General features: G+C 45.3%; 1 protein-coding gene across 1 annotated transcript in view; it reads left to right on the top strand.

The window, feature by feature from the left end:
- Positions 1-100: 100 nt before the first annotated feature.
- Positions 101-13442, top strand: part of MRM3 (mitochondrial rRNA methyltransferase 3) — a 154795-nt gene continuing 141453 nt past the window's right edge. The window contains exon 1 of the mRNA XM_069757368.1: positions 101-168. The gene's annotated coding sequence lies outside the window, so the exon portion shown is untranslated. The remainder of the gene's footprint in view (positions 169-13442) is intronic.

Below are 13442 nucleotides of genomic sequence, written 5' to 3'. Positions count from 1 at the left end.
TTTTCCTTCTCTTCCTGTTTTGTACTCCGTGTCATCTTGGAATACACATGTGCTGCAGAGCTGGAGAAGGATTCTCTTGTTACCTCTAACCTGGAGCTTCTATTATCTGTCTGGTGATTCTATTACAGCCCTAACCTACAGTCCTCACTCTCACCTCATCTCACCAAGGTACTGTAAATAAACCTATTGAATGTATCACAGCATCATCCTTCAAAATCACCACGCACAACTGATAAGGACTAGGAGTGCAGTTTAGCGAGTAACGCTACCCGCCATTGTTTATATAGCGATTTTTGATCACATCCCTCAGACACGTCTCATCCACGTATATCGGTGGCAGAATAATACTTATACTTGACAGCCAGCATGTTGTCGCTGCATTGGGCTCTGCTTTCCCCTTTTCTCAGCATTTCCCCAATTAGCGGCTTAGGGAGGCCTCGCTGATTTTTTCGCACGGTGCCACATGCAGCTGTACCTCTGGCAGAGAGGACCTTGAAGAGTGGGATGCTGGTGTAAAAGTTGTCAATGTAGAGGTGATAACCCTTATCCAGCAGTGGGTGCAGCAATTCCCACACAATTTTCCCACTCACCACCAGGATGGGGGGGGCATTCAGGGGGGTTAATTTGGGTGTCCTTCCCCTCGTAGACCGTAATTCTGTGGGTGTACCCTGAGGTACTCTTGCACAGTCTGTATAGCTTTATTCCATACCTGGACCTCTTACTGGGCAGGTATTGTCAGAATTTTAGCCTCTCTTTGAAATGAATGAGAGATACATCAATAGCGATGTCCCTCTGGGGTATGTACGCTTCAGCAAATTTTCTGCTGAAGTGTTCAACCATTGGCCGAATTTTATATAGATGATCAAAGTTATGATCGTCTCGGGGAGGACACTGCGCATTATCACTATAATGCAAAAATCTTTGGATCCCTTCAAATCGTGTCCTTTTCATGGCCATGCGGAATACCAGTGTACTGTAGAGAATATCCGTACTCCAGTACTGACGAATCTGTTTTTTTTTTTTATTATGCCCATATGTAGCACAATTCCCCAAAATGTCATCATGTCTGCTGCATTTACGGGGGTCCATCTGGCGTATGATGACGTGGGATTTTGGGTGAAATTTGCTTGGGCATACAGGTTCGTCTGGGCCACCATAAGATTTATTATTTCCTCACTGCAAAATAATTTGAAGAAGTCAATTTCAGTGAGGCCAGTGGTGTCAAACTGGATTCCTGAGCTGCTGCTGAAATCCGGAATGACGGGCTGAAAATTTTTGGGGGGTTCAATCCATACAGGATCGATTACTGCAGGAGTTGCCTGGGTCCTAGGGCGCCTTGTTGAGGTTCTTCCTCACCAGATGAGGAGGAGGAGTAGAGGATCTTCCTCACTGGCTGTATTCGTGTCGGATGCAAGGATGGCGTAAGCCTCCCTCTGGTGAATAGCGCCTTGTTGACAAATGGGACATTTTTATTTTTTTCCCCAAACTTAGAGGATGTGTGTTTAAGTGGTGCTTTTACACGTGTAATGTGTGGGGCTTATGTATAGGGTACTCTTTATTATAACAAAACAGAGAAAAAAGTAGAGAGGTAAAATGAAGAAGAAAAAATGTAAAGAGAAATCAGATTTAAAAAAAAAGTTTGGATAAAAAAAAAAGACGTTCACTACACTAATGCCCTCCCTATAAATTTATCCGACAAAAATTATTTTTTACAAAAGAAAAACGGACGTCACCAACAATGTGACGTCCACTCCCCTAATGCACTCGCTAAAAAGTTAATCGACGCAACTAATTTTTTTTTTTTAACAAAAGAGAAACGGACGTCACCAACAATGTGATGTACGCTCCCCTAATACACTTTTTATGCAAGTAAAAAAAGCTACCTATAAGACTACTCTGTACTTTTTTTTTCTAAAGCAAGATCGGTTGTCACTAACTCTGTGACGCCGGCTGTACTAACACGCTACCACTAACACTATGCTGTACTATTTTTTTTTTCTCTAAAAGATCGGTCGTCACTAACTATGTGATGCCGGCAACGCTACCTTGCTATGTCTAAAACTATGCTGTACTAACTACTATTATTTTTTTCTAAAAAAAAAACTTGGACGTAGCTTAGTCCGCTACACTAACTAGCTAAAAAAGAAAAATTCCCGTGGCACAGTCTCTGATCAGCAGCAATACTGATCAAAGCACTGCTGACCCAGAAAGAGCACGAATGCTCTGCGCGGGACGCTGCACACAGGAAAAAAAGCGCAAAAAAATCAATTGGAGGGAGGAGGGGGGGGGGGGGTACTGGAACAGGGAGGGGAGATGGGAAAGGGGATGTCAAACACTGACGCTAGCTACGGTACTTTGCTGAGCCTGAAACTACACTGTACTAACTACGATTTTTTATTTCTATAAAAAAAAAAAATCGGACTCAGACTGCGAAGTCCGTTACACTAGCTAAAAAAAGAAAAAGTCCTGTGGCGCAGTCTCTGATCAGCAGCGATACTGATCAAAGCGCTGCGGACTCAGGAAGAGTACGAATGCTCTGCGCGGGGCGCAGCGCATAGGAAAAAAAGTGCAAAAAAGTTCGCAAAAAATCAATTGGAGGGAGGAGAGGGAGGGGGATACTGGAACAGGGATGGGGGAGGTGCTGCTGCTGCTGCTGTGACCACAGGCCTCACCTCACACAGCGGGCAGATGGCAGCACAGAGCACAATCACAGAGCACGGAGCTGGAGCAGTAGACAGCACAGGAGGGCAGGAGATCGCCGGGTTGATCACACTGGCCACCAATGGATTCTCTATCTCAAGGTACACAGAGGGGCGTAGACCACCGCTCTGCACGCCAAATCTGAGGTAAAGATGGCGTCTAGGGCGGTGATCGCTTTTTTAAATTAACCCCTTTGGCGCCGATTGGCTAGAAGCTATTGTTCAGCCAATAGGGGTTAATCAGGTGAGGTGACGTGGCGATCACCCCACCTACTGTGACGGCTGTGATTGGTGCAACGTCACACAGCACCAATCACAGCCTGTCACATGGTTTTTTTTTTAACAACTTTATTGGCAGCTTTGCTGTGATTGGCTGGTGAGAGCTCACCAGCCAATCACGGCGAACGCCGATGCGGGGGGGCAGATCAGCCGCTCGTGGTGACATGCCTGGATGGCCTGCTGTTAGAAACAGCAGCCATCCTCACCCGGTCACAGCGCGGTGACCGGAAATAGCAGCGCCGTACTAGTACTGCGGTTTGCGGAAACGCAGTTACCGCAGCGCAGTACTAGTACGGCGCATGTCAGGAAGGGGTTAAACCTGACAGGGCACACCTGTGAAGTGAAAACCATTCCCGGTGACTACCTTTCGAGGCTCATCAAGAGAATGCCAAGAGTGTGCAAAGCAGTCATCAAAGCAAAAGGTAGCTACTTTGAAGAACCTAGAATATAAGACAGAATTTCAGTTGTTTCACACTTTTTTGTTAAGGATATAATTCCACATGTGTTAATTCATAGTTTTGATGCCTTTAGTGTGAATGTGCATTTTTCATAGTCATGAAAATACAGAAAAATCTTTAAATGAGAAGGTGTGTCCAAACTTTTGGTCTGTACTGTAAATCTGGGTGTCAACTCACCAGCAGTGAAAACTACCATGCTGGAAGCCAGGATAGTGTCATTGACAGGTCACCCCTGGATGTTGAAGGTAATTCCCTGCTGTAGTTGGTATAAAGAACTCAGTAGGTTCAAAACTGTGCAAGCTCTTCTGTTGAGTCAGCAATCTAGCGCTTAGGCTGGTTTCACATTTGTGGTTTTGTCCTCAGCGTTTCTGATGCATACGTCCACATGCGTCTTGATTTCCTATATTTAACATTGTAGACGCAGGTGCATACGTTTGCTTACGCATGCGTTTTTTTCGCGGTGTGCAGCGGGGCGCGGCTAACACACCATGCTGGAATTTTTGAGGCGGCAAATTTCCGTCAAATATGGGCAGGCATGCGCGTGCAGATGAGTGCGTTAAAAAACACATTACTGTCTATGGGAACGCATGGGAACGCATGGGTACGCATGCGTTCGATGCTCTTGCGTACTTTGGACTGTGCATGTCCAGGAACTGATTTAGACACGCCCATTGAGACACGCCCTTCTGGTAATATCAAACGCATGAGCATAAAAAGCGCAAACGCATCTAAAAAACGCATACAAACTCACACAAACGCTGTGTTTTGGTTTTTTTGCCATCATGCGTAAGCTGATGTGGATAAAAAACGCTGCGTTATCATGCGTTTTTGCATGCATTTGCGGTGGCGCATGATACGCTGCGCACATAGATGCAAATGTTAAACTAGCCTTACTGCCAGCATTCCAAATGGAAATTGGGTCAGTCAGTTGATCCAGCATCTAAATGGGCACACCACAAGAGCCTCACGCCATTTCCAATGTTGCATTTCTAATTTTGAAGTGGCTAAGGACAAAGCATGTAGGCATCCTCCAATAATACCATTCAACCTACTAGGAGATAAAGGAGATCCAGCGGAGGAGCGGAAGACAGTTCAACAAACCGCACATGCTGCGGAAAAAAACGTGCAGAAACGTAGTGTTGTTTATTCCGCAGCATGTCAATTCTTTGTGCGGATTCCCCAGCGGTTTACACATGCTCCTCAATAGGAATCCGCAGGTGTTAAACCGCAGGTGGAATCCGCACAAAAACCGTGGTAAATCCACGGTAATTCTGCAGTAAATCCGCAGTGCGGATTTCCTACGGATTTACGAAAATCAGTGCGGAAAAATCCGCACGACATTCCGCAATGTGTGCACATACCCTCAGGTCTCCTTTCAGGATCAGGAAACCAGAATAAGGTGTATTGAGAGATTCTGCCTTTATCTTCTGCTGGTTTCCAGTTTTTGGGGCGGGATCTTCTCTCTTTCTCTCTGCGGTAATATCAAGGTGGAGAAAAAAATGTATTACAATAATCACTACCTCAAGCAATGGCAAATAGCCAACTGAAAATGATTAAGTTGCATTGATTTACAAGTGCGTTCAAATTACATTTACCACAGAAAAAATGAGAAGCCGAGTGTTATTCTTTCCTGGTACTGTATAATTATACATTGAAGAGAAAAAAAAAAAGATTTTTACACACTACATAGTCATCAGCACTGAAGCTACCTTAAGACTTCTGCTTGGAAAACACAGCTACGTATAATTAACTCTCAAATAAATAATCCATTCAAAATTATTCTGGACAGTGGCGTTCTACCAATGGCAGTAGACCATGCAGCCGCTATGGGGCCCCGTAAGTCAGGGTCAGCGCCTAAACCCTCCCCCGCCTGGCATTGGACTTTCAACTGTATCAGCATCCTGGAAGCTGACGCTTCGTCCCCCAGAATTCTTCCTCTGCATGTGATGTCTCAGCACAGCGGGAACAATGACATCACTAAAACGCGCCTGCTAAACTGAGCAGTGCGGATAGGCAGAAGACTCGCTGAGACCGGAGCAGTGGGGACTGATGAGAGTTGAGTATTGTATTTATTTAATTTTTTAGTCAATGAGTACTTGTGGGGACCATTATAGTATATGCAAGGCAATGCGGGACCATTATATTATATGGAGAGCAATGTGGGGCCCATTGCATTACATGGAAGGCTATGTGGGGCCAATTGTATTATACAGAAGGCAATTTGGGGACCATTATATTATATGAAGGGCGATGGAGGGCCTATTATATAATATAGAGGAGTGCAATGTGGGGCTCATTACATTATATGGAAGGCTATGTGGGGCTCATTATATTAAATTGAAGGCTATGTGGGGCCCATTAAACTACACTGCTCAAAAAATAAAGGGAATACTAAAATACCACATCCTAGATATCACTGAATGAAATATTTCAGTTGAAAATCTTTATTCATTATATAGTGGAATGTGTTGAGAACAATAAAACATAAAAATGATCAATGTAAATCAAAATGAATATCCCATGGAGGTCTGGATTTGGAACGATACTCAAAATCAAAGTGGAAAGTCAAATTACAGGCTGATCCAACTTCAGTGGAAATGCCTCAAGACAAGGAAATGATGTTCAGTTGTGTGTGTGTTGCCTCCATGTGCCTGTATGATCTCCCTACAATGCCTGGGCATGCTCCTGATGAGGCGGTGGATCCCTGAGGAATCTACTCCCAGACCTGGACTAAAGCATCCGCCAACTCCTGGACAGTCTGTGGTGCAACGTGATGCTGGTGGTTGGTGCGAGACATGATGTCCCAGATGTGTTCAATCGGATTCAGGTCTGGGGAATGGGCGGGCCAGTCTACAGCTTCAATGCCTTCATCTTGCAGGAACTGCTGACACACTCCAGCCACATGAGGTCTGGCATTGTACTGTATTAGGAGAAACCCAGGGCCAACTGCACCAGCATATGGTCTCACAAGGGGTCTGAGGATCTCATCTAGGTACCTAATGGCAGTCAGGCTACCTCTGGCGAGCACATGGAGGGCTGTGCGGCCCTCAAAAGAAATGCCACCCCGCACCGTTACTGACCCACTGCCAAACCGGTCATGATGAAGAATGCTGCAGGCAGCAGGTCGCTCTCCACAGCGTTTCCAGACTCTGTCACATGTGCTCAGTGTGAACCTGCTTTCATCTGTGAAGAGCACAGGGTGCCAGTGGCAAATTTGCCAATCCTGGTGTTCTGTGGCAAATGCCAAGCGTCCTGCACGGTGTTGGGCTGTGAGCACAACCCCCATCTGTGGATGTCGGGCACTCAGACCATCGTCATGGAGTTGGTTTTTAACCATTTGTGCAGACACATGCACATTTGTGGCCTGCTGGAGATCATTTTGCAGGGCTCTGGCAGTGCTCCTCCTTGCACAAAGGCTGAGGTAGCAGTCCGGCTGCTGGGATGTTGCCCTCCTACGGCCCCCTCCATGTCTCCTGGTGTACTGGCCTGTCTCCTCGTAGCGTCTCTGGACACTATGCAGACAGACAAAGCAAACCTTGCCACAGATCGCATTGATGCGCCATCCTGGATGAGCCGCACTACCTGAGCCACTTGTGTGGGTTGTAGAGTCCGTCTCATGCTACCACGAGTGTGAAAGCACAACCAACATTCAAAAGTGACCAAAACATCAGCCAGAAAGCATTGGTACTGAGATGTGGTCTGTGGTATATTCTGTTTAAGTATTCCCTTTATTTTTTTGAGCAGTGTATAATGAAGACTATGTGAGGCCCATTATACTTATATATTATATTATACTATTTGAATGGCTATGTGGGAGGGGCATTATACTGTTTGGAGAGCTATGTGGGGGGAGGGGCGTTATAACGTTTAGAGGGCTATGTGGGGGGAATTATTCTGTTTGCAGGACAATGGTGGGGCTATGATACTGTGTAGATGCCTATGTGGGGGCCATTATACTGTTTGGAGTTCTATTATAGTGTTTGGAAGGCTATATGGCAGCCATTATATTGTTTGGAGGGCTATGTGAGAACCATTATACTTTTATGAAGGCTATGTGGGGCCATCATACTGTTTGCAGAGCTATGTGGGGATCATTATACTGTTTGCAGGACTAGTGTGGGCAATTATATAGTGTGGAGGATTGTTTGGGGTCCACCATACAGAGGGGGAATCATACTGTGTTGGGGTCACCAAGCTTTCCCGGGTGGGTACAGTAGTGTCATAACACTGTACATCTGAAAGGTGCTGTGTAGAAATACACTGTATGGGTAAATGCACTGTGGAAGCATTTTTTTGTATCATACTTTATGGGGGCAATGAAAGAGGAAAAATACTCTAACGGCTGCAAAGTTGTGAAATATGCTCTTCTGTGCCCCAGCAATTTTTTTTTTTTTCAGGGTGGGGGAGGAGCGATTGGGACTTCTGCTCTGGACCCCATGATTTCAATGTAGGCCCCTCATTCCGGATCTCTTAAGTTTCACTTCTTTAAAAACTTGCTATATTCATATGTAATCTGCTAAGTTACAGGAACTCTCCAGTGTTGTACTGTTGTCTGACATTGTCACCACATTTCTCTTCGCTACCCCACCCAATCCATGTGCAGGCTTCTGTCAAAACCATTCTTCCTGCAATAAGGTCCTCTAGATTAGAGGAACTGTCTTTCATTCAGGAGTCTAATAATACTTAAATAAAAGACTGCCTCAGTGCCCCACCACCACCTCATCCTACTGGATTTGGATGTGTAGCAATAGGACTCTGGACTCTCCATGGAACTCTGCTGGAAAAATTTGGTCTAACCACAAAACTTTGACAGCAACACTGTTAACAGTACTGGCATCCTCAGGATGCTGATGCTGTTAAAAGCTGTGGTTGATTGAGCAGCACAGAGCTACCAACTCCCTACTCTGCCACTTACTACAGCAGGACGCAGGCTGCTTGTGGACTGCTGGAGGCCAGCACCACAATGAGCCTGGCTTGACAAGTGTGAGCTAGGGATAGAAGAGGCTGCGGTGGAAGGAAAACCAGCATTTGGGAACAATCATAATGATGAATGGGAGATTGTGATGACCATCTTACTGTGTGGGGTTCTGTGGTGCACTCCACTTTGCAATGTGTTTATGGAACCATTACATTGTGAAAGTGGAGGAATGAGGGGGACATCATTCTGTGTGGGACATTTTGTGGAGTATCATACTTTATGGGGGCCATGCAAAGAGGGTCACAGTGGGTGAGAACACTAAGGGGCTACACTAGGGGCTAAATAATTAAGTGCTGAAAAACATCCCTCTTTGTGTCTTTAAAAGTTGAGAGGTATGTCATTCTGTGACTGCTTATTACGACCCGAAAAGTGGACCCTCTAGGTCACGGCTAGAGAGCCCCCAAAGGCGAGCGGACCAGATGGAGCCACCCCTTATACAGGGAGTGTTTGGGACAGGCCCAAGGAGGGTGAAGCCGCAACTGCCGGAGCCAAAGGGACGACTGAAGTAAGAATCAGAGATGGGTCAGAGGATAAGAGAGAAGTGGTGTCACTGAGGCAAACAGATCAGGACGGGCAGAGTCTGCAGAGAAAATGTACTGACCGGTATGAAGGAGACACACGATAAGTGGGGAACGGCAGGAACACAGGACTGGCAAGATGGCAGGAACACAGGACTGGCAAGGAAGGCGATAATGAGACAGAAACCAAGACAGAGTAAACGCTAGTGGAGCCAAGGAAACTAAAGGGATGTCGGCTAGTAGCTGACAAACACGATAGACGCAAAGGCGTCTAACCAGGACAAATGCAGGAGTGAAATACCCGATGGGCGCCGTCATATTGGGGGCGGAGCCAATGGGTCACGACCTCCCAGAAGCTGTTATGACCTGGTGGTTAGGAGCACCCGGCACGACCTGATAGTTAAACTCACACAGGACGAACTCTGGGAAGTGGGAGCTCTGCTGACCGCAAGCCCTAATCCTATCACACACACTAGAAATAGCCGTGGAGCGCTCCTGACATGACCTAGGCGCCTCGTCACAGCCTAAGAGCTACCTAGCCCTAGAGAAAGAAAATAAAGCCTACCTTGCCTCAGAGAAATTCCCCAAAGGAAAAGGCAGCCCCCCACATATATTGACTGTAAGTAAAGATGAAAGTCACAAACGCAGAAATGAAACAGGTTTCAGCAAAGGGAGGCCAGACTTACTAAATAGACAGAGGATAGGAAAGGTATCTTTGCGGTCAGCACAAAAACCTACAAAAGACCACGCAGAGTGTGCAAAACAGACCACCGCACCGCACCGCAGCTGGACAAGGAAACAATGAACAAATAATAACTATCAGGAACTTAGCTTCTGCAGGAGAAGACAGGTCACCAGACAGATCCAGGAGCGAACTGAACCAATGCAGAAACATTGACAGCTGGCATGGAGTAACGATCTGAGTGGAGTTAAATAGAGCAGCCAACCAAAGGACAAACCACTTCACCTGTGCAAGGAACCTCAGAAGCAGCAGCTCCACTCACAGCCACCAGAGGGAGCCCACAGACAGAACTCGCCGAAGTACCATTCACGACCACAGGAGGGAGCTCGACAACAGAATTCACAACAAGAAGCCCCAGTGGTAGGAGAAGCTCGTCTGCGCATGCGCGGACCGGCAAAGGGACGAGCACCCAGGAAAGCAGAGGCAGAGGAGCGAGGAGGAGCGTCGGGAGCGCGCCGGCCGGAAAGGTAAGTATAAGATGGCGTAACACTGCTCATACGTGATGTGATACATTTCCTATGGGGCCCAGTGATTTCTATGTAGACCACTGCTCCGGGGCATTATTACAATAAAGAGGCACTGAGGCGCATTATTATAAGGAGGTACACAGTTGGATTGTTATTATAGTGGAAGCATTATTATAAGAACGCACAGAGGAGTGCTTTTATTATAAGAAGGTACAGGGTCATTATTATTATAATGGGTTAAGGGGGATTATTATTATTAAAGGAAGCACAGGGGAACATTATTTCTGTAATGTGCGGTATAACTAAGAAGGCATTAGGGAGATTATTATTATAAGGCAGCACAAGGGATATTCTTTCTATAGGCTGCTGTATAAGTGTGAGGAAGCAGAGGGCGATTATCATTATGAGGAGCATCATATTTATAGGGGGCTGTGTAACTGTATGGAGGAACAGGGGAACATTATCACTATGAGGAAATATAAAAGGGAACATTATTACTGTGTAGGGGTGCAAAGGAGGCACTGTTATTGTGTGGACACAAAGGAAGGATATTATTACTATACAGGGCCCGTAAGGGGCATATTATAATCTAGAGCACAGGTTATAGTACTATATGGTTTGTGTAGAGGTGGGGGAATGGGAGTATGATACTGGAAAACCAAGAAGCCAAAGATATCTATGTCTTTGGCCTGTGGATGAAAGAAGAGATCATAGTGGTCAGCAAGCACAACACCGGTGAGACCATGTACAGTATACTCATACAGCTCAGGCAAACAATTAAGAGACCACTGCAGTTTTATAGGAATCAGCTTCTCTACATGTTTGACAGCGATTCCATTCCAGTGTCAGTTGAATTCCAACCAGAGTACACCTCATTCTATTTAATGTGCTTCTGATTATGTGATCACCTGAACCAAATCTTATTTAACGTAAGAAAGTATAAAAAACACTGCTGTGGTATTCACAGTCCTCTTGTACTTGTTTTTCCATCCAGCTCGTCCTATTGCTATTAATATCCCAAAAGTAGTAGGAATTAAAAAATAACTTTTAACCATGCCAAAGGAGTTGATAAGTCTTGAGTGAGGAAAAGAAGGACTCAATTCGGGCTTTACTAGCAGAGGGATACAGTAAGCATCATGTTGCCTCAGTCCATTACAACAAGGTCAAGCAGCAGACATTGGGGACAACAAAACTACAGACGGTCATCCCGTTCAGTGGAGTGTCGAAAACGACACTCCACTGACCGGGATGACCATCATCTTATTCGTATGTCACTCAGCAACAGCAGGATGACATCAAGTGACCTGCAAAAGGAATGGCAGCTGGGGTGAAGTGCAAGAACAGTTCATAACAGGCTCCTAGAGGCAGGGCTCAAGTCATGTAAAAGGTAGAAAAAAGCCTTTCATCAATGAGGAGCAAAGGAGAACCAGGCTGAAGTTTGCCAAAGACCATAAAGATTGGACCACAGAGGACTGGAGTAACATAATCGTCACTGATAAGTGTAATTTTCAGCTTTGCCCAACACCTGGTCATCTAATAGTTAGATGGAGACCTGGAGAGACATACAAGCCACAGTGTCTTGCACCCACTGTGAAATTTGGTGGAGGATCGATGATGATCTGGGGATGCTTCAGCAAGGCAGGAATTGGGCAGGTTAATCTTTGCGAAGGACATATGAATCAAGCAGCATACAAGGTTATCCTGGAAAAAACAGTTGATTCCTTCTTCTCAGGCAATGTTCCCCAACTCTGAGGACTGTTTTTTCCAGCAGGACAATGCACCATGCCACACAGCTAGGTCAATCAATGTGTGGATGAAGGACCACCACATCAAATCTCTGTCATGGCCAGCCCAATCTCCAGACCTGAACTAGTCACAAACCATCAAAGAAGAACTGCTTAAATTTTTGTACAAGGAGTGGCATAAGGTCACCCAACAGCAGTGTGAAAGACTGGTGGAAAGCATGCCAAGACGCATGAAAGCTGTGAATAAAAATCATAGTTATTCCACAATATATTGATTTCTGAACTCTTCCAGAGTTAAAACAATAGTATTGTTGTTTCTATAAATAAAAAGTGAAAGCGGCGCTGATGATACAGGGTATAGAAATACCTGCAGCGAATTGGACAATCACAAGATTGTAAAAAGTGCTAAATAAAATATGTAATAAAAAAATCCGTGCTGGTATACCCTATGTGAATATTTCAACTGAGTAGACAACTGAATCTACCAAAATTTGTCAGAAAAGAACATGCATGGTATTGTGACCAGCAAACCCTCAATATACAGTGGGGCAAAAAAGTATTTAGTCAGTCAGCAATAGTGCAAGTTCCACCACTTAAAAAGATGAGAGGCGTCTGTAATTTACATCATAGGTAGACCTCAACTATGGGAGACAAACTGAGAAAAAAAAATCCAGAAAATCACATTGTCTGTTTTTTTATCATTTTATTTGCATATTATGGTGGAAAATAAGTATTTGGTCAGAAACAAACAATCAAGATTTCTGGCTCTCACAGACCTGTAACTTCTTCTTTAAGAGTCTCCTCTTTCCTCCACTCATTACCTGTAGTAATGGCACCTGTTTAAACTTGTTATCAGTATAAAAAGACACCTGTGCACACCCTCAAACAGTCTGACTCCAAACTCCACTATGGTGAAGACCAAAGAGCTGTCAAAGGACACCAGAAACAAAATTGTAGCCCTGCACCAGGCTGGGAAGACTGAATCTGCAATAGCCAACCAGCTTGGAGTGAAGAAATCAACAGTGGGAGCAATAATTAGAAAATGGAAGACATACAAGACCACTGATAATTTCCCTCGATCTGGGGCTCCACGCAAAATCCCACCCCGTGGGGTAAGAATGATCACAAGAACAGTGAGCAAAAATCCCAGAACCACGTGGGGGGACCTAGTGAATGAACTGCAGAGAGCTGTGACCAATGTAACAAGGCCTACCATAAGTAACACACTACGCCACCATGGACTCAGATCCTGCAGTGCCAGACGTGTCCCACTGCTTAAGCCAGTACATGTCCGGGCCCGTCTGAAGTTTGCTAGAGAGCATTTGGATGATCCAGAGGAGTTTTGGGAGAATGTCCTATAGTCTGATGAAACCAAACTGGAACTGTTTGGTAGAAACACAACTTGTCGTGTTTGGAGGAAAAAGAATACTGAGTTGCATCCATCAAACACCATACCTACTGTAAAGCATGGTGGTGGAAACATCATGCTTTGGGGCTGTTTCTCTGCAAAGGGGCCAGGACGACTGATCCAGGTACATGAAAGAATGAATGGGGCC

Source organism: Ranitomeya imitator, chromosome 3 (assembly GCF_032444005.1).
Source record: "Ranitomeya imitator isolate aRanImi1 chromosome 3, aRanImi1.pri, whole genome shotgun sequence".
In the NCBI taxonomy this organism is placed as follows: Eukaryota; Metazoa; Chordata; class Amphibia; order Anura; family Dendrobatidae; genus Ranitomeya; species Ranitomeya imitator.
Note: the sequence above shows the minus strand (reverse complement) of the source record. Positions and strands in the feature narration are given on the sequence as shown.